Raw genomic sequence first — 16,010 nt, 5'->3', positions numbered from 1 at the left:
ATCGGGTGGAAAAGAAGTCAAGCCTTGGATATAAAGTTTGGAGTCCTGCCTCCCTCCAATAAGGAGCAACAATCAGAAGATACCTTGAACCTAAAACTCACATTGTCTAGACTAACAGTATTTAAGGGAGTAGATAGATATGATTCTAACCTTGTACCCCCTCCCTCTGGGGAAAGTAGAGTGGCCTTAACCTCCTGCTTTCACTCGTAGCAGGAATTATAGTCTCTCTTAGAAAAGGATTAGGGGATTTCCAGCAGTGAAGATCTCCCCAGGCCAACATGCTTCTCATGAAAAACCTCCTGCACCCCTCTCCTGAGGAGGAGAAGCAGAAGCACAAGAAACACCTGGTGAAGAGTCCAAACTCGTATTTCATGGACGTAAAGTGCCCAGGGTACTATCAAATCACCACTGTCTCCAGCCACACACACACACAATGGTTGTCTGTGTCAGATGCTCCACTGCACTATGTCAGCCTGCTGGAGGAAAGGCAAGACTTACAGAAGGATGCTCCTTCAGATGGAAACAGCACTAATGACTGAATCAAGATGAATGAGGAATTGTAAAGAATAAAAAAAAATTTGATACCAAAAAAAAAAAAAAAAAAGGATTAGGGAAGAAAGATAGAGATGTTGATTCTGGCTCCCTGTGAGCCACATGACAGCACTCCCTGTGCTATATGGGTAGGGGGATCTTCTTGAAACATGTAGGGGCTTGCTATATATACAAGAGATGTTGTAAAGGCATAATTTACAGGGCTTGGTAAGTGATTAACTTTGGCGGGGGGAGGGGACGAGTGAGGAGTTGAGAATGACCTCTAGGTTGCAAGTCTGTATAACTGGAAGGATGATGATATCATGAACAGTAATAAGGAAGTTAGGAAGGAAGGACAGTATTAGAAGAAATATTAAGTTTGGGATGTGCTGAGTTTCAGGTGTGTGGAATATCCAGTTTAAGATGTTCAATAGTTAGTTAGAAATGGGAAATTAGAAAAGAGGGAGAGGTCATGACTAGATAAATAAATTTGAAAATCATCTGCATAGATATGACCATTGAAACAATGAAGATGATGAGCTCACCAAGTTAGTAGAGAGGGAAAAGAGAAGAAGGACCAGGACAGAGCCTTGGGGGACACTCAAATTTAGTGGCTATGACATGGATGAAGATCCAGCAGGAAAACCAGGAGAGAGCAGTGCAAAAGAAAAAAGAAAACCTAGAGAGAAGGCAGTATCAATGAGAACAGCATGATAGTATCAAAGGCTGCAGAAAGGTCAAGTATAAGGAGTGATAAAAGATATTAGATTTGAATGGCAAGATCAGAAGTCAGGCTGCAGAGTTGAGAATGTGAGAGGAGAGGAAGAGGATGCATTGCTTGCACAAGGCCTTCTTAAGAAGTTTAGCCATGAGGGGCAGCTAGGTGGCACAGTGGGAAGAGCACTAGCACTGAGTCAGGAGGATCTGAGTTCAAATCCAGCCTTAGACACTTATTAGCTATGTGACCCTAGGCAAGTCACTTAACCCTGCTTGCTTAAAAGAGAAAGAAAAGAAAAAAGAAGTTTAGCCATGAAAGGGAGGAGAGGTAGAGGAAGAATAGTCAGATAAAGCAAGGAATTTTTAGAGATGATGGCAACATGGCCAAGTTTGTAGACAAGCAGTAGAAAGCAGTCAAAAGACAGGAATATAATGGGCATATTTTCTGTTTATTTAAAATGGAATTTCTCTTTCTATCTGTTTGGGTTTGCTGGTAGTATGCAAAAAGGTTGATTATGTAAATGTTTTTATTTAATATACTGCTACTTTATGAAATTATTAATTATTTCAATTAAATTTTAGTTGAAGAGGCAGCTAAGAGGTGCAGGTGATAGAGCACTGAATCTGGTGTCAAGAAGACCAAAGTTCAAATCTAGTCTCAAATACTTCCTAGCTCAGTTTCCTTAACTGTAATATGGGAATAATAATAACACCTACCTCACAGGGCTGTTTTAGGATCAAATGAGATATTTGTAATGTGTGTATCATAGCGTCAGACATATAGTAGGTGTTTAATAAATGCTTGTTCCTTCCTCCTTTATATATACAATGCCCATGGTTAGGACATGCCAACATAATAAAATGATGATATTATCTCAGTTAATTACATGTTTAATGCTATGCCAATCAAATTATCAAGTGGATACTTAATTGAACTTGATAAAAATAACAATAAAATTCATTTGGAAAAACAAAAGCTCTAGAATATCAAGGGAAATGATGAAAAGAAATAGAGATGAGGGGGGAATAGCACTTCGAGATCTCAAACTATATTATAAAGCAGCAATCATCAAAAACATCTGATATTGGTTAAAAAATAGAGTGATAGATCAATGGAACAGACTATCCAAGGGAGAATCAGAAACATTAAAATTCAATGACCTAGTGCTCAATAAAATGTAAAAGATAAATTACCTAGGGAAAAATTCTTATCTGATAAAAACTTCTGGGAAAAGTAGAAAGCAATTTGGAGGAAATTAGACTTAGACCTACACCTTACAAGGTACCTCACAATTCATTCTAAACAAAAATACGACCTTATTATTAAAGATTATTGAATGGAAAAATTAGAGAAACATATCACACATCTCTCACTGGTATGAAAAGAAGCCATATTCTCAGCCAGGCAAGAAATAGAAGCAATTATCAAATAATATAGGTAACTTTGATTATCTAATAATAATAATGATAGCTAACATCAACATAGTGCTTACTATGTACCAGGAACTGTACTAAGTGATTTACAATCATTATGTCATTTGATTGTCACATTAACCTTGGGAGGTAGGTGCTATTATTATCCTCATTTTATAGATGAGGAAACTGAAGCAAACAGAGGCTAAGTGACTTCACCAGGACCCCATAGCTAGTAAGTGTCTGAGGCTGGATTTGAACTCAGATCTTCCTGACTCCAGGACCAGTGCACCTAGATGTCCTGATAAACACCAGTGTTTTAAAATTAGCATAGTTTGTCCCTTCTCCTCTGCCTCTCCTTTGTTCACCAAGGCCAGACCCTGATTTCTAGTTCTTATGGTACTCTCTTTCTCTCATTTTGTCATTTGACCCCTCCTTTATGATCTGTTGTCTGTAGTTGATTTTTGTTTTTGTGGGGGGGAGTGACTATTCCCTCAAGTGACAGGCTCTCCATCTTAAATTTTGCATGTAGTTTCAACATTTCTTTGTGTGATTCAGATAAGAGCAAGGATCATGAGATAGCTGCTGCCTCCTCCCTTTTCTACATGTTAGTATACACATCTTCTCATGGTACCACTATTATGTGTATAAGAGTGGGCTAGAAATCACCCCCACTTCATTTGCCCCTGATTCATACATAGCAGAGGTCTGGCCCTTGCCTTAGCTATGGTTCCAAAAAGCTGTAGTTATATTATATAGTTATTATATAATATGTTGTTGTTCAGTTGTATCCCACTCTATGTGACTTTATCCATGGAGTTTTCTTGGCAAAGATACTGGAATGGTTTGCCATTTCCTTCTCCAGTGGGTCCCCATTTTACAAATGAAGAACTGAGGCAAATAGGGGTTGAGTGGCTTGCCCAGGGTCACACAGCTAGTAAGTGTCTAAGACTGGATTTGAACTCAGGATTTCCTGACTCCAGGGCCATCACTCTATCCACTGTGCCACCTACATGCCCATTATATTGTAATATATTTTATATTATATTATATTATATTATATTATATTATATTATATTAATTATATTAATTATATTATATTATATTATATTATATTATATTGTATTACATTGCATTGCATTATATTACATTACATTATATTACATAATATAACATAGTATATAATACGTAGTAATATATTGTATAAGAAGCTTAGTGGCACAGTGGATGGAATACAGAGCCTGGATCCAGGAGGTCCTAAGTTCAAATCTGCACTAAGACTTACTACCTGTGTGACCCTGGATGAGTCATCTCCTTTAGTCTGCTTCAGTTTCTTCACTTGTAAAATGAGGATAATGATAGTGCTTACTTCCTAGGGTTGCTGTAAGGATCAAATAAGATAATATTTGTAAAGTTCTTTGCAAACTTTAAAACCCCATAGAAATGATAACTATAATAATAGTAGAAATAGTAGAATGGAATATTCTACTAAATAGAATATAAATAGTAGAAAATAAAAAAGCATGGATTTCTTCCCATACATGTACCATCAACAAAAAAAAAAAGTATACTTTGATGCCATGAATTCTGGTGACATATAAAGGGGAAAAGAGCTGCTTCAAGAAGGTAATTCTAAACTGGGATTCTCTCCACCTTCTCCCACAAACAGTGTTATTTCTATTATGCTGTAATGAAGAGCACAAGATGAGGTGATATAACCTGTCTGTGAGGGTGAGAGATCAGACCAGTATCTGCTTCCAGCTCACGCCAGCCCTGGTCCACCAGGGTCTGATTCCTCTTTTCAGTTTTCCAAAAGTTTTTAACAAGTGTTTCTCCTCTTCATTTAACAAGTAAGGTGGGGAAGACAAATTCATCTGGGCCAAAGGTAGAAGAGGTCAATTATAAGACATGAAACCAATACTCCATGTCAAATGAAACCAGCCAGCCTGGCTTCTGGTAATAGGTGGGGATCACACCTGGCTTTTCCTTATGAGCAGCTCCACCTTGTTTTGATGGAGTTAGTAGGAGGGTGCAAATTTAATCTGCATCTTTGAGGAAGGGTTTTGGAAAATTTAAGATTAATGCTTCATTTTAGACTCATAAAAAATGTTCTTGTCAATCACTCTGTTGAGCCACCTCCAAAAAAATCTGCTAATTTTTTGAGCATCATCTCCTCATTTCCTGATGTGAGCTTTCCTGATCCAGGGGAGCCCCGACCAGACAGATGTACAGCAACAGATGGGGGAAACTTTAGGGATATCTTTGATTCTAACACTAACCTTGAGGCCCACATTGATGTCATCTGTCCAACTTTATTGCTTGGTCTTTTTGAAAAAAGAAAGAAAGAAAGAAAAGAACAGCTGGGCTATTTGTTTTCTTTGACTTTGTTCTTTTAGATAATGTTGGGAATGGTTTCTGGAGAGGGTTAAGTTCAAGATTGCTAGTGATAACATATGTACTGGGTTCATGTTTTCCAAGGGTTCTTTCAATTTGCTTTAGTGGAAGCGGAAGCCAATTTTCTTTCTTTCCACGGATACTTCAAAAACTCATTTCAGTTTGGAGCCTCTTTACAAGTCAAGGAGCTTGGAATATGGAAAATGTATCTTGCTGACAGTCCTCAGGCCAGAGTAAAATCAATTGTCTAATCACAGTTTTCCAAGGGCGAGAGTAGAGAAATAGATCTCAATTATTTGAGTTAAAGGGATAAGGTCTGGACCTGTGTTCTTACTGGTATGGGGAATTCCCGATGAGAAAACTGCATCTCCCAAAAAGGTTGGCACCTCTTCTGCAACATATAGTCCAAAAGAGTTGCCTAGCGGAGCACAATGGATAGAGCTCAGGCCTTGAAGTCAGGAGGACCTGAGTTCAAGTCCGGCCTCAGACACTTGACACTTACTAGCTGTGTGACTCTGGGCAAGTCACTTAACCCCAATTGCCTCACCAAAAAAGCAAAAAAAAAAAAAAAAAAAAAAAGAGTTGCCTAGAGCACAGAGATTAATTGACTTGCCCAGGGCCAGCCAGACAGACAATATCATAGACTTGATAGACGTGGATATCAAAAGACTCAAACCCAGGTCTTTCTGGCTTTAAGCCAGCTTTCTATCCACCTCGCTATACTGCTTCTCACATCCATGAGATTTATCAATTTAATTATTTGCCTTTTTCTTTCTATATGATGCTATTTTCTTTCTGAACTATTTTTCACTAAGGAAGATATGGCTTAGTGATTCACCTAATGTTGATGGTGTCCCCAAAGCCCATCACTCCTACCCCACACTACCATGGTACTACAGTAATAATAATTATTATTATCATTTTTATTATTATTAAATAAATAAAATTAAATAATTTAGATTAATTAAATAAATGCAATAAAATTTAAATTTAATTGTTGAAATTTAAATTAACTAAATATTTAAATTCTTAATTAAATTATGATAACAAGTAATATTTATACAGTACTTTAAGGCATACAAAATGATTACAAATATTATTTTATCCTCACCACAACCATGGAAGATAAATGCTATTATTATCCCCATTTATAGTTGAGTAAACTGAAGCAAAGAAAGGTTAAGTGACTTACCCAGGGTCACGCAGCTAGAAAGTGACTGAGGCTAGATTTGAACTCAAGTCTTCCTGACTCTACATCCCAAGCCCAACATGTGATGCTCTCAAAAATTTCAGTTAAAGATCTTTCCCTGACAACTCTTCTCTTTCCTTCATCCTTTGAACTGAGGCCTCTCTAAGTCTGCATTGCAAAACAGTAACCTAGTGTAAACTTTCATGGAAATAGATTATTATGTCATACTTAGGCCAGCCTGTAATTGAATAAAAACAACTGAGCTATACCAAAAAAGTTTTATGATGACTTCTTAAATGCCTTTGGTGCCCCCCTTCTCTGTAAATGTATGAAAGACCTTACCAAAAAGTCTGCAATAGCTTCTTGTTTTCAATTATTACTAGGTGAAAGCAAAGGGTACCTGAGAGTTGAGGTTATCCGTAATACCAAACAGGATTGGAAAACTATTGGACCAAGGAATTAGAAAACGTATACCATGGCCCTCACACACCCAGACTGCCCTGTGAGGCACAGTAATAAAGCCCACTGCTTGAAATAGAGCTTCAGTATCTATTCAACCCTGATAACACCCAAACACACAGTAATAGAAGAAAAATATTTATAGATCATTTTGCTTTATCTGCTTCTCTTGACCCCTTTATTCGCCTTCTCTATTAAGTATAGATAAAAGAGAAGTGTCTATATTATGGGTTTACATCAGCCAAAGTCAGAGAATAATATAGTTAGAACCAGAAGGGATTTTAGAGGCATCTAGGGTTTTGGTTTTGGGGTTTTTTATTCATGAGGAAACTGAGGCTCAGTAAGTGACTTAAAGTCTCACCGGGAGTCAGTAAAAGAACCCAGATTTGAACCTGGATTCAGTTCTGCCCCAGACACTTTGGCAGAAATCTAAGTAAAAGTCCTATAGGAGGGGGCAGCTAGGTGGCGCAGTAGCTAGAGTTCTAGCCTTGGAGTCAGGAGGACCTGAGTTCAAATGTGACCTCAGGCACATGACGCTTACTAGCTATGTGACCTTGGGCAAGTCACTTAACCTCGATTGCTCATCAAAAGCCAAAAAAATAAAAAATACCTATAGGAACATGGAGGAGTGTTTCTCAACTAAAAGCAATACCCTTTACCCTCAAGGAGTTAACAGTCAAGGCATAATGAATAAACAAAGAATTGCGGAGGAAGCCTTTTCCGACATCCATCTGAGAGTGTTGTTTCTGTTTTTATTGTTACAGAATAGAGACTTAGACACTGGACTTGAAGGCAGATGACCACTGCCTGAAACAGTTCTGCTACCTGTGTAACTCAATCACTTACCTCACCAGTCTGGACCTCACCTTCCTCATCTATAAAATGAGCAGGTTGTACTAGAGAATCCCTTCCAATTCCAGATCCTGTAATCTGTGATCAGATTTGCGGGGGAGAGGCAGTGAAAAGTGAGAGTGACAGGGCAGTTAGAACAGCTGGGAAAGAAGATGGGAACAGACATGAGGGGAGGGAGCTGGGAGGAGGGGTTAGTGGGGCAGGAGGAAGGGAGCTGCTTCACTGCTCAGCTTCAAGGTCTCTGTTGATTTCTCCACAACTACAATCCAGAAATTCAGTAGGTCATATTTGAAGGCAAATGGACACAGAGAATACTTGACTATTAACTTGCCCCAGCAAACTATAGTTACCCCAACCTTTGAAGCAGCCATGTAAGCTTATGCTTTTTCAGCCAGTACTGGAGGAAAGAGCAACAGATGATCTCCTCCTCCTCTTGAGTTATACAATAACCTGCTGATGAAAAGGAAGGTGTGTTGGCTTCACATGGGACCTATCAGCAGCTGCGTCCTGTCTAGTCTTTTTCTTCTGTTTCTGCTTTTTCCTAGTCATCCTCTCTTCTGTCTCTGCTCAGACAACCTTGGCTGCAGATGTAAAAGGTCAGGTAAAGGCAAAGAGAGGTCCCAGATGGTGACAAAGGTACATGGGAAATAGCTATTAGGTTGAGTGCTTTCTTTAAAGGCTGCATTTAAAATGCCTTCCATATTTCAGGAACCTGGGCTCAGGTTTATTTGGTGGCCAGTTTACTCTCATTATTAATATGTGCATCTCTGTGAGCAGTGAGGAACAGGTTTAGGGTCTTGGTGACCATCTGTTTTTCTCTACTCTTCCATCGATCCATGAAAAGAAATGTGAAGATCTTTGCCATCTGTTGGCAGTTTTCACACCATTTAAAATCTCTTACCCAGCCCAATAATTTTGTAGAGTGATGCCCTCTAGTGCCGAAAGCAAGAATAAAGTCTTCATTAGAAATTGCTTCACAAACTCTAAAAGGGTCAATCAACTTTTTTCATTATTCATCACTTGAGGAGGAGGAGTTGGAACTATGATTTCATTGGTATAGGGAAATCCTGGTGATCAATTTAGATTAGCACCACAGTCTTAGAAAGTACTGATAAGGGCCACAGCCAAGATGCAACAGAACTTAATTCAGTTCTTCCTAACTCCAAAATCAACTCTCTATGTAGTAAACCATGGATCCTCTCCTTCAACATTTATTAAATATTATAGATATCATAGTCCTTAATTGATAAGGTTTGGAGTACAGCCTGAATTTAGACAGTCCCCTCCCCTTGGGGAAAATGCTACGGACACTTGGACAGCTGATAAGTGTCTGGGAGTACGCATGCATGCCTCAATCAGAGTTCCTCAAGTTTTCAGGGCTTCTGATCTTGAAGGAACTTCTTTTTTAGAAGAAGCCATAAAGAGAGATGGAAGAGAAGGAGGACGTGAGACCATGTCTGGTTCTGTGAGTCTCTTGACAAGCAGTGTAAGAAGTTCAGGTTGGACATGCAGCCCTCCTGGGACTGAAGCCAATGAGGCAATGGAAGCCAAGTGCTAACTGGATCAGAGCTAGGGCCAAGAGCAGATGTGTCCATGCAAAATGGGACCGGGCAAAGGAGCACAAAGCACATCTGGCTGAAACAGCAGAGGTGTGGGTGGAGTCCGGAACAAAATTAAGCTACTTCTCATTCTTCCCTGGACTGCTGTCCAGAGAAAATCCTTGCTCCTTCTTACCTGCCCAACCATGCTTCTAGGTTGAAGGAAATGGGGTAGGAGGTGTGAACGAAATAGAGAACTCCACCCTGCAACTGTATCTCATATTGCAGACTGACAGACCTTCTAGTATCTATCTGCACTTCTATGTTGTTTGGTATTTGCCATCTATAAATGATGCACATTTTGAGATAGAGAGAGGGGAACTCAAATAGAGATGTGTTTTTTACTCAGTTCAGACTGGGGCTAAAATAAGCTGATTAAAGAGAGATTTTCTGCATTTTGGGTCATTTTGACCAAACTGGTACTCACTTTCAAACACAGATACTTGAAATGGTGCATAAGTAGACAGATGTGGGGACTGTAGCAGTTACATGGAAGTGCCCCTTTGACAATGCCATCTGTAGCTAATCTTGACTGACATTAGATGACTCCCCATAGTCCCTGGTCCCTATTCTACATGAGGACCTGTCCCTGTGTTACATTTCATTTACCTTTGTCACAGAAACAGTTTTCTCCACTTAGCCAAAAATACCTGTTCACATACAATGTAAACAGAACAAGTAATAATGCTTAGTCTCTCTGAAAAACCTTTGTTTAGAAATCGATCTGGGCATCAGAGACAGAGTTAGAAACACAATGTTTTGGGTTTTAAATTGTAATGTATTCACCTACCTAATATAAGATATGAGATTGTTTTGTGGGGTGGGAAGGGAGAGATTGAAACTAACCAAAAATATTTGTATAATTTTTTCTCCAAAAATTACAATGCAACCACCAGATTTCATCTATAACATCACAGTCACCCATATGAAGATTTAGGTAGTAGAAATGGCACAGAAGAAAACTAAAAACTGAAAGAAAAACTGAAGAAAAGCAGAAGAAAAAGAAGAGAAATGGGACTAGAGTAAGTATGCACAGAGTATGTCTGTGATTAAAATGACACAACATTAAGAGTGTTGAGGGATTGATTCTCACGATATTTGAAAGACAAGAGGATACTGAGACTGGAGAAAGAATCTTGGACTTTATTATTCCCAAAAATAGTGACTAAAAGAATACCAGTAAGTACAAACATACTTTCATCCAAGATAGCAGCCTGAATAGAAGCAACTATTCAGCTCCCCAGCAAAAACCTGAAATTTACACCAGATTATATGTGTAATAATGGTCAAGAAATTATATGTGTAAGAATGGTCAAGAAATCCACTGAAAAACTGCAGTGACTTCTTTTTTTTATTTTGTATTTTTAGGCAATTGGGGTTAAGTGACTTGCCCAGGGTCACACAGCTAGTAAGTGTCATGTGTTTGGTCTGAGGTCAGATTTGAACTCAGGTCCTCCTGACTTCAGGGCTGGTGCTCCATCCACTGCGCCACCTAGCTGCCCCCTACAGTGACTTCTTCTACCCTCGAACTGCACAAAAATGAGCCATACATGAGACATACATAGGCGATAGCAAAGGAGGCTAGAACAAGTCCTAGCATCAGCAAAGCACCGGCATGCAAGCCAGTAGCCTCCTAGCTAAGATATGGGCTAGAGCTACATCTAGCCTACTAGACTCTAAACAAAAAGACACAGGGTTGTCAAACAATCCCCAATGGGGTCTGAAATCCATAGTTGCTGGAGAACAGCAAAGACTAGTATGGCATGGTAGTCCTCCAACCAGGACAGTGTAGGCAATTAGGGGTTCCAAGGTCCCTAGCACTCTATCCTGAGATACCATACAGACCCCTGAAGATCCAGCACACCAAACCTCCAAGACCCAGGGGGAACCTAATCCAGGAGAGAATAATCCCATAAAGTAGAGATCAACACAGAAATTCAGGTGATTGCAAGCAAGACCACACTAACCAGCCCACTCAAAAGTACAGCAGGAACAGAGACTGACCCTGGCATATAGTGCCAATATAGGAATTATAGCTAGAGAGATGAATAACTGAAGAAGATACCAAATAATATTTAAAAAACTATTAGAGATCCCTCCCCCACAAAAAGAGAAAGTAATTTCACAATTGCAAATAGAAACCAAAAGGGAAAAAAAATGCATTTTCCATAAGGTTTACATGACTATCAAAGAAATGAAGAGATAAAAAAGAAATAAAATCATTGGAGGGAAGAATTAAAAGGAAGATAAGTAGTTTAGAAAATAAAGTGATAAACCTTATCCAAATAATGGAATTTTGAAAATTAGAATAGTTGAATCAGATATCATTGACTCTATGAGACAGTAAGAAACATTAGAATAAAATCAAGAGACTGAAAAAATGGAAGAAATTTTTGGCAAGCTATCTGATGTAGAAAACAACTAATTTGAGAAATAGTTCAAACAGAGATAATTTAAGAATCTCTGGACTCTTTAAAAACCATGATTTTTTTTTAAAAAACTGATTCTATATTTCAAATCATAAATAAAAATTGCCCACCTCACAGTAAAAGTAGAATTTCCAATCACCTCCTAAAAGAAATTTCAAAAGGAAAGGTCCCAGAAATGACATAGCCAAAATCCAAAGATCCCATGTAAAAGAAAAAATACTAAAATACTGCAAGCAAAAGGGAAGACTTCTAATACCAAAGAACCACAGTTCTTTGGTATTAGTACCCAAGACCTGGCAGCTTCAATTAATCAATCAACAAAATTAATTATAAAGCACTTAACTATGTGCAAGGCACCGTGCTTAGTACTGGGGATAAAAAGAAAGGACAAACATTGTCCTTGTTCTGAAGGAGCTTACATTCTATTGGGGGAGACAATATGCAAAATATTGCACATACAAGATATATACAGGGTGGGTGATCTCTGAATGCAATATTCCAAAGGGCAAAAGCTATAGGTTTACAATCAAGAATAACTTACCATGCAAAGCTGAGTATAATAACATAGAGAGGAAAAATAAACCTTTGATAGAATAGAGGACTTTCAAGTATTTGTGACGAAAAGACCAAAACTGGGGGCAGCTAGGTGGTACAATGGATAGAGCACCAGTCCTGGAGTCAAGAGGACCTGAGTTCAAATCCAGTCTCAGACCAGACACTTGACACTTACTAGCTGTATGACCCTAGGCAAGTCACTTAACCCCATTTGCCTCACACAAAAAAAAAAAGAAAGAAAGAAAGAAAGAAAAGACCAAAACTAAGTAGGTGGTTAGAAATACAAACATAAGAGTCTAGAGAAATTGTAGAAAGGTTAGTGTATTTGCACAATTGGAAAGAGCTATATGATGAAGCAGCACAATGGATAGAGGGCTGAACCTGGAGCCAGGAAAACCTGAGTTCAAATCCAACCTCAGACTCTTATTAGCTATGTGACCCTGGACCCTTTCTGCCTCAGTTTCCTCATTTATAAAATGGCAATGATAATAGCAACTACCTCCCAGGTAACGATTAAATGAGACATCTATAAAGCACTCTGCAAATCTTAAATTCTCATACAAATACTATTATTACTAGTGATAACATCCTTAATAAAGGGAGAAGAAAAAGTCTTCAAATACTATTGAAGGAGTTAAATGAGAAAAACAGAAGATAACTTAGGAATGTATTGGTTCTGTTCTTAGGATTTTTAGAGGGAAAAGAGAAGGGAATGTAAAATGAATACCTTAGTGTTGAAAGGAAGAAGAAAGGAGTAGAACTTGTTATTTCTCATAATTGGAGTACATGAAAAGAAGAGTATATAAACCTGTAGGGGGAGGGACCATCAGATAAATTTCACCTTATCCGATACTGACAAAGGAGACTTACACACACACATACACACACACACACACACACAAAGAACTACATCAGACTTAACAGGGAAACAATCTGGGATGGTGGATGTGTTTCAAGAGGGTGGATAATAATGGAAAAGAAATTGCTGAAAGCAAAACAAACTTCCTGATTCTGAAGGAGCAATTTAAATGCGGGTGATGGGGCAATGAAAGAATTAGAATCTGTAGGGTCCCCATCATTAGGGGAATGGCTAAATAAATTGTGGTACAGAAATGTAATAGACTGCTATTGTATTGTAAGAAATGATGAAAAAGGCAACTTCAGAGAATCTTGGATAATATGAACTGATGGAAATGAAGTCAGCAGAGCCAGGAGAACAACATTAAAAAGAAAAGGAATTTTGAAAGACTTACAAACTGTGATCAATACAATGACCAACTGTGTTTCCAGAGGACCTATGATGAAACATTTACCCACTTCCTAACAGAAAAGTGATGGACTCAAGGACATAGCTACTGTTTGGATTCAGTTAGCTTGACTACGCTTATTTGCTACAAGAAGTTTTTTTTTCTTTTTCTCTATTTGTGATTGGTAAGGAGAAAGGAGGCATTAGCAATAGTAACATCACACCAAAAGAAAAAGACCATTGAAACATGTTTACCAAGTGCAGGGGAAAAAGAAGGAAGTTAGAAGAAAAATACACAAGCAGCATAGATCGAAAGCATGTGAAACTCACTATACACATATATATGTGCATATATATGTATATATTTTTAAAGCAAGTCATATGAAATGGAGAAAAATAACTACAGATGTGGATATACTCTTTACAATTTCTATAATGTTTTATGAGAAAATATATATTTACGTAAATAATGTCTTTTTTCATTTTTGACTATTTTATTTGTTCCCAGTTACATGTAAAAATAATTTTAACATGAAGACTGTCTTTAATGAAGTTATAAGGGAACAATCAGGACAGACCACATCTGTTCACTCACATGATTAACTAAAATATGTATGGAATACAAGGTCTAACTTGCTTATTATTCATCCATTATAAAAAATACATTTGATTTAGTAAGGCAACACATTCCTTTAAAAGCTCTCCTTAAATAAGGGGTCTCCCACGCATGTCAAAATTATACAACATTCTTTGAAAATTTTAACAGAGATAACTTTGATGACACTACTAATATGAAGCATGATATAAAACGGGGAGGTGTGTGCTTGCTAGAGGGGTCTGCCCCCGTAATAAACAGTACAAGGTATAAATCTAAGAGGGAATCCCTATAAATGGTAAGGTTGCTACTGTCTACTGATGACATTTTGCTGATTGTAAGATTTCCCAAATAAAATCGATAATCACCCAAAAGCATTTAGTCTAACTATCCATCCAGGAAAAATAAGTGGGTAAAGAATGCCTATTGTCTATTGGGCGGGCAATTCCTAGAGCTTGTGCATCAGTATGTACATACACCCTTGGACAGATACTATAAATGGGAAATGAGCTATGCTTTAAACTGAATAGGAAGAGGAGAGATCCCAAGCTTCCGACTGAAACAAAGGTTCATCTTTTTACTACCAGTATTCTTTGAGTGATGTTTTGTGGCTGCAAGCCATGGAATTCTATAATTTCCAAGGCCCTGAAGGTGAGTTTCACCTAAAGTACAGAAGGGAAATGCAAGGTTGGCACAAGCAAGTTACAACAAGTGACCAATAAGGAATTACACAGGAGAGTAGTTTAAAGAATGTCATTGGAAGACTCTCTGACCAGGAAAAAAAGATGGATTGAACATGAATGGAGGTAGTAGATAACCAGCAGACTGCCTGCATGCTCTATTAATATCCTTGCAATGTCAAGAGATCTAGATAACCCCAAGCATGTTGGGTAAATTACTCATAGTGAATTTTTGTGAGGAGATTGTCAACAGTAAACTCACAATGAGCAGGCACAGATAAGTTGAGATCTCCATCACTGGAGGGAGTATCTGCCTACGTGAGATCTCATTTGCAGGAAATTATCAAAGGGAAAGAAAAGAAGAGCAGAGAAAGAGGCTGATTATGAAGGTATCTCCAGAAGACTACATTTTAGAGTGACTGGGGGTTCAAACCATGGTGTATTTAGGTTTGTTTGTTTGTTTTGTTTCAGAATGTTAATGAGACTCTTTAGCTTATTGGGGGCGCATATATAACATAATGGTAATAACAACAAAAATTGGGGAGTGAGAAGGGAGAATCATACTTTCTAAAAGCATTGTTATGCTATTACATGTCCATTAAGATTTGACTCACACTAAGAATTGCCAAACTACCGATGACCATATGAGATGCACAACATCACTAATAGCAAGAGAAATGCAAATTAAATCAACAGCACAGGGCTAGACATACCATGGAGAACACAAATAAATGAATGAATGGCTAAGTACTACAGATACAAATATAAAGTAGGATATGGTTCTTGCCCTCAATGTTTTTCTGATTTGTCAGGTCAAGAGTTACACTGCTTACTCCTATCATGACCCAATTACATCCCACTTAGACCTCACAGGTGCAAAGAATTAGAGCTGGAAGAAAATGTTGAGGTCACCTAGTCGTCCATTCCCTTCATTTTTCAGATGAGGAAACTGAAGTCCAGAGAGGTTCACTTTATCGCCCAAAGTCAAACAATGGTTTGAACTATGAGCTGAACTCATGTCCTCTGACTATAAATCTGGCAGGTTTTCCACTACATGATGCTGCTCCCACATCTAAGTACCATCATCTGGGGAAGCAACTCCTATGGAGAAAGGGCTGGCTATCCCCACCAATTGTCTCTCACAGGGTAAAAGCCAGCCTATCTGGAGCAGCAAGGCACCTTGAGGGACGGGGGCGGGGGGGGGGGGGGAACAGGAGGCAATTTGTGACAGGCATTGAGCCTGTTGAGCCACTATCACCACTTTGGTCACCATCTTCCCTCAGCCCCTAATGGAGACAGCCTAGGACCCTGAACCCGAGAGTTTTTTTATAGTTCCTTCCCTTTAAAAAAGA

The 16,010-nt window shown here is 38.4% G+C and overlaps 1 pseudogene; it reads left to right on the top strand.

Moving 5' to 3' along the window:
- Nucleotides 1-278: 278 nt before the first annotated feature.
- On the top strand, nt 279-532 carry LOC114036750 (annotated as a pseudogene).
- The last annotated feature ends 15,478 nt before the right edge of the window (nt 533-16,010 follow it).

Source organism: Vombatus ursinus, unplaced genomic scaffold (genome assembly GCF_900497805.2).
Source record: "Vombatus ursinus unplaced genomic scaffold, bare-nosed wombat genome assembly UNPS02009975.1, whole genome shotgun sequence".
Taxonomy (NCBI): Eukaryota; Metazoa; Chordata; class Mammalia; order Diprotodontia; family Vombatidae; genus Vombatus; species Vombatus ursinus.
This window is presented reverse-complemented; position numbering and strand designations above follow the sequence as displayed.